The sequence below is a fragment of the Rhinopithecus bieti genome, unplaced genomic scaffold (genome assembly GCF_001698545.2).
Source record: "Rhinopithecus bieti isolate Rb0 unplaced genomic scaffold, ASM169854v2 scaffold_43, whole genome shotgun sequence".
In the NCBI taxonomy this organism is placed as follows: Eukaryota; Metazoa; Chordata; class Mammalia; order Primates; family Cercopithecidae; genus Rhinopithecus; species Rhinopithecus bieti.
In genome coordinates this window covers 403,086-411,260 of record NW_016803060.1, presented here as the reverse complement: position 1 = coordinate 411,260, position 8,175 = coordinate 403,086, and the positions used below count along the sequence as shown (strand labels likewise).

Sequence of the window (8,175 nt, the reverse complement as noted above, 5' to 3'; positions counted from 1 at the left end):
GAAAAGAAATGATCCAGAAGAGACTGCTTCTTACATAATTTAAGCAGTTAGCTTACTAGAGCACATAAAGACATGATTTTTTAAAAAACACTACCTCTAATAAAGATGAATTCAAGGGCATTAAAACACTAAAATTTTATATTTTTTAAATTTTTTAATTTTTATTATTTTGTAGAGACAGGGTCTTGCTATGTTGCCCAGGCTGATCTCAAATTGCTGGGCTCAAGCAACCCTCTCCACTTGGCCTTCCAAATTACTAGGATTGTACACATGAGCCACCATGCCTGGTCTAAAACACTAAAATTTTAGAGTTCAACTTAGAAACATATATACTTCTGGTATCATTTTCAGAACTTCCAACTAATCTATGCCTGAAGATAATTATAACTTTGGGAATGAGGCCAGGCATGGTGGCTCACGCCTGTAATCCCAGCACTTTGGGAGGCTGAGGTGCGGATCACGAGGTCAGGAGATCGAGACCATCCTGGCTAACATGGTGAAACCCCATCTCTACTAAAATACAAAAAATTAGCCGGGCGCAGTGGCAGGAGCCTGTAGTCCCAGCTACTCAGGAGGCTGAGGCAGGAGAATGGCATGAACCCGGGAGGCACAGCTTGCAGGGAGCCGAAATCCCAACCCCTTCCCCCCCCCTGGGGAAAGAGCGAAACCCCATCCAAAAAAAAAAAAAAAAAAAAAAACCTTTCGGAATAATCATTTGCCCAAGGAAAATATAAACCTTAGTGAGACCTTGTCTCTATTATTTAAAAAAATAATAAAAAATAGGCCAGGCATGGTGGCTCACGCCTGTAATCCCTGCACTTTGGGAGGTCAATGTGGGTGGATCATCTGAGGTCAGGAGTTCGAGACCAGTCTGGCCAACATGATGAAACCCCGTCTCTACTATAAATATAAAAAATTAGCCAGACGTGGTGGCAGGCGCCTGTAATCCCAGGTACTCGGGAGGCTGAGGCAGGAGAATCACTTGAACCCGGGAGGCAGAAGTTGCAGTGAGCCGAGATCGCACAACTGCACTCCAGCCTGGGTGACAAGAGCAAAACTCCATCTCAAAAAAATATTAATAATAATAAAGAATAAAAAAATATAAAGGCAAGGCGTGGTGGCTCACATTTGTAATGCCAGCACTTTGGGAGGCTGAGGTGGGAGGATCACTTGAGCCCAGGGGTTTGAGACCAACCTGGGTAACAGTGAGACCTTGTCTCTATTATTTAAATACATAAATAAAGCAAAATATAAACTTATAACAGACTTAATAATAGCAATGTGAATTAATTTAGTATCAATGAAAGCAGTCAGCAACTGGGTGTGGTGGCTCACACCTGTAATCCCAGCACTTTGGAAAAACTAGGTGGGCAGATCGCTTGAGCCCAGGAGTTTGAGACCAGCCTGGGCAACACATGGTGAAATCCTGCCTCTATGAAAAAAATTTAAAAATTAGTAATAGTAGTACCTACTTCAGTGTTTGTTTTTTGTTTTTGGTTTTTTGTTTTGTGAGACGGAATCTCGCTCTGTTGCCCAGGTTGGAGTGCAGGGGCGCGATCTTGGCTCACTGCAACCTGTAGTCCCAGCTACTCAGGGAGGCTAAAGCAAGAGAACTACTTGAGCCTAGGAGGTGGAGGCTGCAGTGAGTCATGACTGCACCACTGTACTCCAGCCAGAGCAAAAGTGCGAGACCTTGTCTCAAGAAAAAAAAAAAAAGGCTGGGCACGGTGGCTCATGCCTGTAATCCCAGCACTTTGGGAGGCCAAGGCAGGCGGATCACCTGAGGTTGGGAGTTTGAGACCAGCCTGACCAACATGAAGAAACTCCGTCTCTACTAAAAATACAAAATTAGGCCGGGCACAGTGGCTCACGCCTGGTAATCCCAGCACTTTGGGAGGCCGAGGCCGGTGGATCACAAGGTCAGGAATTCAAGACCTGGCCAACATGGTGAAACTGCATCTCTACTAAAAATACAAAAAAAATTAGCCGGGCATGGTGGCACGTGCCTGTAATCCCAGCTACTCAGGAGACTGAGGCAGGAGAATCACTTGAACCCGGGAGGCAGAGGTTGTGGGGAGCCGAGATCACACCACTACACTCCAGCTTGGGCAACAAGAGCAAAAAAACAGTCATCTTCACCTTGTTATGCCCAAGACCGTGAGGGTGCATTACTCAAGTTCTTGAGTTCTTTAAGTGCTATGAAGAAATGATGGTCTGTCCAATGGTGACACGATAGTTACCAATTAGTGAATATCTAGTATGGAACAGACATTGAGCTAAGTAATTTACTATACTTACATTATTCTGAATTTTCACAACCATCCTACCCTTTTTTATACATGAAGAAACAAGCTCCGAGGTCCCCAAGACCAGCTAGTACTAGGTAGAAAAAGGATTTCAAGGATTCAAATCCCAATTCTGCTGACATACCTGTGAAGTCTTGGTTATTTAACTTCTCCAAATCTCAATTTCCTTATCTGTAAGATGGAAACAATTGTTGTGCGGGGTTAAATGACAATATTGTCCCCATGGTGGGATAATATAAAGCCTCAAGAAATACCTATGTAAAATTTCCTTATCCTTTCAAGTGTCTGCTAGCGTATTCCACAAAATAAATACATAGATACCACACCAAAAACAGAAAAAACATGGCATAATATTAACAATTGTTTGCCGGGCACAATGGCTCATGCCTGTAATCCTAGCACTTTGGGAGACTGAAGTAGGTGGATTACTTGAGGCCAAAGTTCAAGACCAGACTGGCCAAAATGGCAAATCCGCATCTCTACTAAAAATTAAAAAAAAAGCCAGGCGCGGTAGCACACACCTGTAATCCCTAGCTACTCCAGAGGCTGAGGCATGAGAATCACTTGAACCCGGGAGGCGGAGGTTGCAGTAAACCGAGATTACGCCACTGCACTCCAGCCTGGGCAACAGGGCAAGACTCTGTCTCAAAAAAAAAAAAAAAAAAAAAAAAAAATTAAAATTTGCCAGGCACAGTGGCTCAAGCCTATAATCCCAACACTTTGGGAGGCCAAGTCGGGAGGATTACTTGAGGTCAGTTGGGCAACATTTCGAGACACAGTCTACACAAAAATTTAAAAATTACCCAATCATGGTAGCCTGTGCCTGCAGTCCTAGTTACTCAGGAGGCTGAGGCAGCAGGCTCCTTTGAGTCCAGGAGTTAGAGGCTGCAATGAGTTATGATCACACTCGAGACCATCCTGACTAACACACTGAAACCCTGTCTCTACTAAAAACACAAAATATTAGCCAGGCGTGACGGCAGGCGTTTGTAATCCCAGCTACTCAGGAGGCTGAGGCAGGAGAATGGCGTGAACCTAGGAGGCGGAGCTTGCAGTGAGCCGAGATCGCACCACTGCACTCCAGCCTGGGCGACAGAGGGAGACTCAGTCTCAAAAAAAAAAAAAAAAAAAGAGTTATGATCACACCACTGCACTCCAGCCTAGGCTATAGAGCAAGATCCTGTATTTTAAAAAAATAGTCCAGGTGTAGTGGCTCATGCCTGTAATTCCAACACTTTGGGAGGCTGACAAGGGAGGATCACTTGAGTTCAAGACCAGCCTGGGCAACACAGTAAGACTACTGTCTCTACAAAAAATAAATGAATAAAAAAAAAAATTTGAAAACTGTATAATAGGCAGAACAGTAAAACACTGTACTCAGCAACTACCCAAGAGATACTAAGCAAAAAATGATTTCCCTGCATTCCCCAAATTCTCTATTATCTCAACATCCAAAATATATACCTACTCAAAATGAGTAACGAATAACTGCTATATAGAAAATCCAAATGTTCATATCATTAAGAAAAATACTAAATCGATTCCTAAAGTCTAAATATACACACTTACATAAACATTAAAGGTAAACTCCAGTAAGCTGGAAAAAGAAAATATAGGATATTACCAATTAACCTCTCATTCTGTACATTAACAATGCATTTGAACAGGAAGATGCTACTAACATAAAAAATTAAAACGTGTAATTAAAGACTAATTAAAAGGCTTCATCGAAAAAACAGGGTAAGGAAAAACCGAGACCAACATGACGTGGCCAAGGACGAGTCATTTGTGACTCAAAAATAACTAATACAAACACTCCAAAACTATTTCCTCAACAAATGGAAAACCAGAGCGCTGCCACTGCAGTAAGAGGAAGCCAGACAGAAAACCGTCTAAGAAGTGAAGCTGTGAAGCAAACGCTTCTGAAACCCCAGCTGAAAACGACTATAAGCCCCGGAAACAGACTCCCGGGAAGTTTGGCGGGCACTCTGAGGTTTGACTCCAGGCTGCGGGACCCGCGCATCTCTTTCCAACCCTTCCCTTCTTCATGGGGATGAGAGGCGTGACCAGAAAGCTCCGCCCCCGTCGCAAGGTCCAAGAGCCGGGCGGGTACAGGGAGAGGTGGCACGAGGCCGAGAGACGGGAGAGCCCGCCCAGGTGATTGGAGCTGGAGGCGGAGACACAGTCCGTGAAGGGGCCCGCCGTATAGTACGGAAGATGGAGCCCCCCCCCAAGCCCGTACGGAACAGAGACTAGGAGGATTGGAAGGGAAAAGATGACAAGGTATATGAAATACGCCCCTCCCTCCAGGTAGGGGCGGACACACCCCGCCCCCCCACTCCGGGCGGAAGAGTTACTCTCGGGAAGCTTCTCGTCGGGAGTGGAGGAAAAACGTGGAGGCCCCGCCCCCGGGACAAGAATCAGGAGGAGGAAAAGTCCTGTCAGGCCCCGGGCCCAGCCTCCTGGCTGACCGGCCCGCCCCCTCCTCGCCGGCGGCCCAAGCAGGTGCCGCCCCTCCCCCAGCCCGGTGCCCACTCTGCCGCCCGGCTAGCCGAGCGCCCTGCTTTCTTGCGCCTCTCCCGTAGAGTCGCCTCCCTCCATTTCCCACTTACCGTCCGAGGCGGCTCCGCCACTGCCCCCCCCCGACCCCGCCAGTGGCCACAGTTCACACACACAGCCTCAGGTCCCGCACTCACTCTTCACTCACACACACACACAGCGCGACCACGGCTCCACAGCGGCCCACATATTATGCGTCACTCCCGCGCTACGTGCACCGCGCGCGCGCGCCTACTTGGCGCGAGGACAGTGAGCAAGGGGCGGGAGGAGAACGCCTGCACGATCCGAGGAAAAAAATCGAAGAGCCCCGGGGACGCCTGGGAAATGAAGTTCCGCGTCTAGGGGCGGGCCCACCAGTCCCAATTGGCGCCTGAGCTCTTCGCCCCGCGCATTGACTTCTGGATTTGTAGTTTTTTTTGGATAAATGCGAACTGCTGAGTACTCATTGGCTGCTTCGGAAGGCGGAAGTGAAAAGTGAGGGAGTCAATCCTTCCAAGACAGTACTATAATCGCCTGATGCTTCAGTGTCTTGTTCTGACGTGTGTGCGCAAAGAGCCTGTGTTTTATTCGGCCATTTGCCTCATCTTACCTAGAACATACCGTGATCTAAGAAAATATTTTCTCATAAACATATCAGAAATCGCAGCACTCATTAAAACAGAAGGCACTGGTTGTTTTTTATTTGTTTGTTTGTTTTGAGACAGAGCCTCGCTCTGTTGCCCAGGCTGGAGTGCAGTGAGGATCTCAGCTCACTGTGACCTCCGCCTCCCGGGCTCAAACAGTCCTCCCACCTCAGCCTCCAGCTGAGACTGCAGGTGCATGCCACGACACCCAGCTAATTTTTATTTTTGTTTTGTGTGTGTGTATTTGGTAGAGACATGGTTTCGCCATATTGGCCAGGCTGGTCTCGAACTCCTGGGCTGAAGCGGTCCACCCACCGGGGCCTCCCAGCCTCTTCGTTCTCCGTCCTTTTTTTTTTTCTTTTTTCTTTTTTTTTTTTTGAGACAGGGCCTCGCTCTGTCACCCACGCTGGGGTGCAATGGCGCAATCACAGCTCGCTACAGCCTCAACCTCCTGGGCTCAAGCTGTCTTCCCACCTCAGTCTCCCAAGTAGCTGGGACTACGGGTGTGCACCACCACACCCAGCTAATTTTTTTAAATTTTTGTAGAGACGAGGTCCCACTGTGTTGTCCAGGTTGGTCTTGAATTTCTAGGCTCAAGTGATTCTCCTGCCTCAGCCCCCCAAAGTGTTGGGATTACAGGCATGAGCCACTGCGCCCAGCCTCTCTTTTTGTTCAAGACCTAGCCTGTAGGAATCAATAGATATTTATTGCCAGGTATTATACGTGAGGCAGAGAAGTGAAAAATCAAAAGCTCATAGATTGAGGCAGGACTGACCTCAGAGGTCACTTAATTCAATTTCTTCATGTTGTTGGGAAAAATGAGGCCCAGAGGGAGTGAGTGACTTGCCCAGCATCACACAACCAATTAACAGCAGAACCAGAAGACTCCTTACTCTGACCAGCAGTCCCTTTTGCGGGACATAGAAGATAAACATGACTCCACATTTGAGGAGAATCTTGACCTGACAAGATCCTACCCAACCTTCAAGGCCTTACGCAGCTCATTATCTCTCTGGGAATGCTGAGCAAGTCTCCATGCATTTCCATGAGTCTTCACGGACAATACTGTCACATGAACACAAGACACAGCAAGCCTGCCACTAGACTCAGTGTTCCACAGCTAGTAAGAAACCTGAATCCTGGGTCCCTTGGTTTCACTCCCCACTAGATCCCACTTCCCTCTTTCCAGAAAAGAGACCATCCTCCTTCTCTTAAATGTGTACTCTACTGTGTGCTGGGAGCGCCACAGACATGTCACCTCTCTTCACTTCTTTCTCCTGCGACAACACACAGCTCTCTTCTCTGTGCTTCTGGAACTTTGCCTCTATCAGTAATGGCCACTACTATTTCTTTCAACTTTAGAGCATGCTGGGCTCTGAGCCAAGTGTTCTAGCCACACTCTCTCATTTAACCCTCACTACCCTGCCACACACACAGGGAAGATATGGTTAATCACCTTTACAGATGAGAAATCTGAACCCAGAGAGGTAGATCAAGGAATGGAACCCACATGCCTTTCCTCCAGCATTCCTTCAGGTGACTTTCCTGGGCCATGAACCTAAAATGTATGGAGATGGGACATTTAAGCCTTAGATATCTCCCCTCTGTCTATGGTCTAGCCGGCCCAGTGATGACTTCTCCACTGGCTGGGGTCCTAAAAGGCAGAGCCCTTAAGGGAACTCAAGGCCCAGCTCACCAGCTCCTGGCACTGCCTCAGCCTGCCACCAGATGGCAATGCTTCATTTCAGAAACCCAACCTGGTCAGAGCGCTGTGGCTCACGCCTGTAATCCCAACACTTTGAGAGGCTGAGAATCTCTTGATCCCAGGAGTTCAAGACCAGCCTTGGCAACATAGAGAGACACCTCCCCCCGCCCCCCGCCCCAACTCCACTGTCTCTACAAAATATCTTAAAAATTGCCAGACGTGGTGGTGCATGCCTGTAGTCTCAGCTATTTATGAGGCTGACGTGGGAGGATTGCTTGAGCTTGGGAGGTTGAAGCTGCAGTGAGCTGTTATTGTGCTACTACACTCCAGCCTGGGTGACAGACAGAGACTCTATCTCAAAAAATTTTTTTTTTCTTAATTTTTTTTAAAAACAGAAACCCAGCCTGGGGTCCTGGGTTGGTGATGGGAGCAAGAAGCATTAAGAAGGGGCTTTGGAGAAGCCAGGGCCTAGGAAGCAGGGGAAGCAGAGCAGGAGACAAACAGGGCCTGTCCAGCAGCCACACCCTCAGGATTCTGCATTCTTAACTCCTGCAGCCTCCTCTGCCCCTGCCAACACCTCCCCCTCCCCAACACACCCACAGGCACACACCTGCAGGCACCTTCAAACATCTCCTTCCCACCTCTGGGAAGGGGAAGAGGTAGCACCCAGGCTTTCCCAACTGCTCACGCATTCCAAGTGTGCTTGGTGGCATATTTCACAGTTCAAGTATTACCCACAGGTGCCAGATACACAAGCATGCACATACACATTAGGCATCTAGTCCTCACAACAAACACTTTCACATCTAAGCATATGCACACACAAAGCTACAGACAATCCAGGCCCACACACCTGGCTTAGTTCTGGCACATGGGTCCTGCACCACTGGGAAGAGATTTATTGGCCTCGTTGGTAGGACATCTCTGGACTCCCTCTCACCTTGCTCTGCCTGTTCCACCCCCTGCTCCATAGTGTGCCCAA

At 48.0% G+C, this 8,175-nt stretch overlaps 1 protein-coding gene across 1 annotated transcript in view; it reads right to left on the bottom strand.

Annotated features, from left to right (window-relative positions):
• Positions 1-5,153, bottom strand: part of DCAF1 (DDB1 and CUL4 associated factor 1) — a 117,158-nt gene extending 112,005 nt beyond the window's left edge. Inside the window, 2 exon segments of the mRNA XM_017888069.1 lie at positions 2,431-2,477; positions 4,919-5,153. The gene's annotated coding sequence lies outside the window, so the exon portion shown is untranslated.
• Between the last annotated feature and the right edge of the window lie 3,022 nt (positions 5,154-8,175).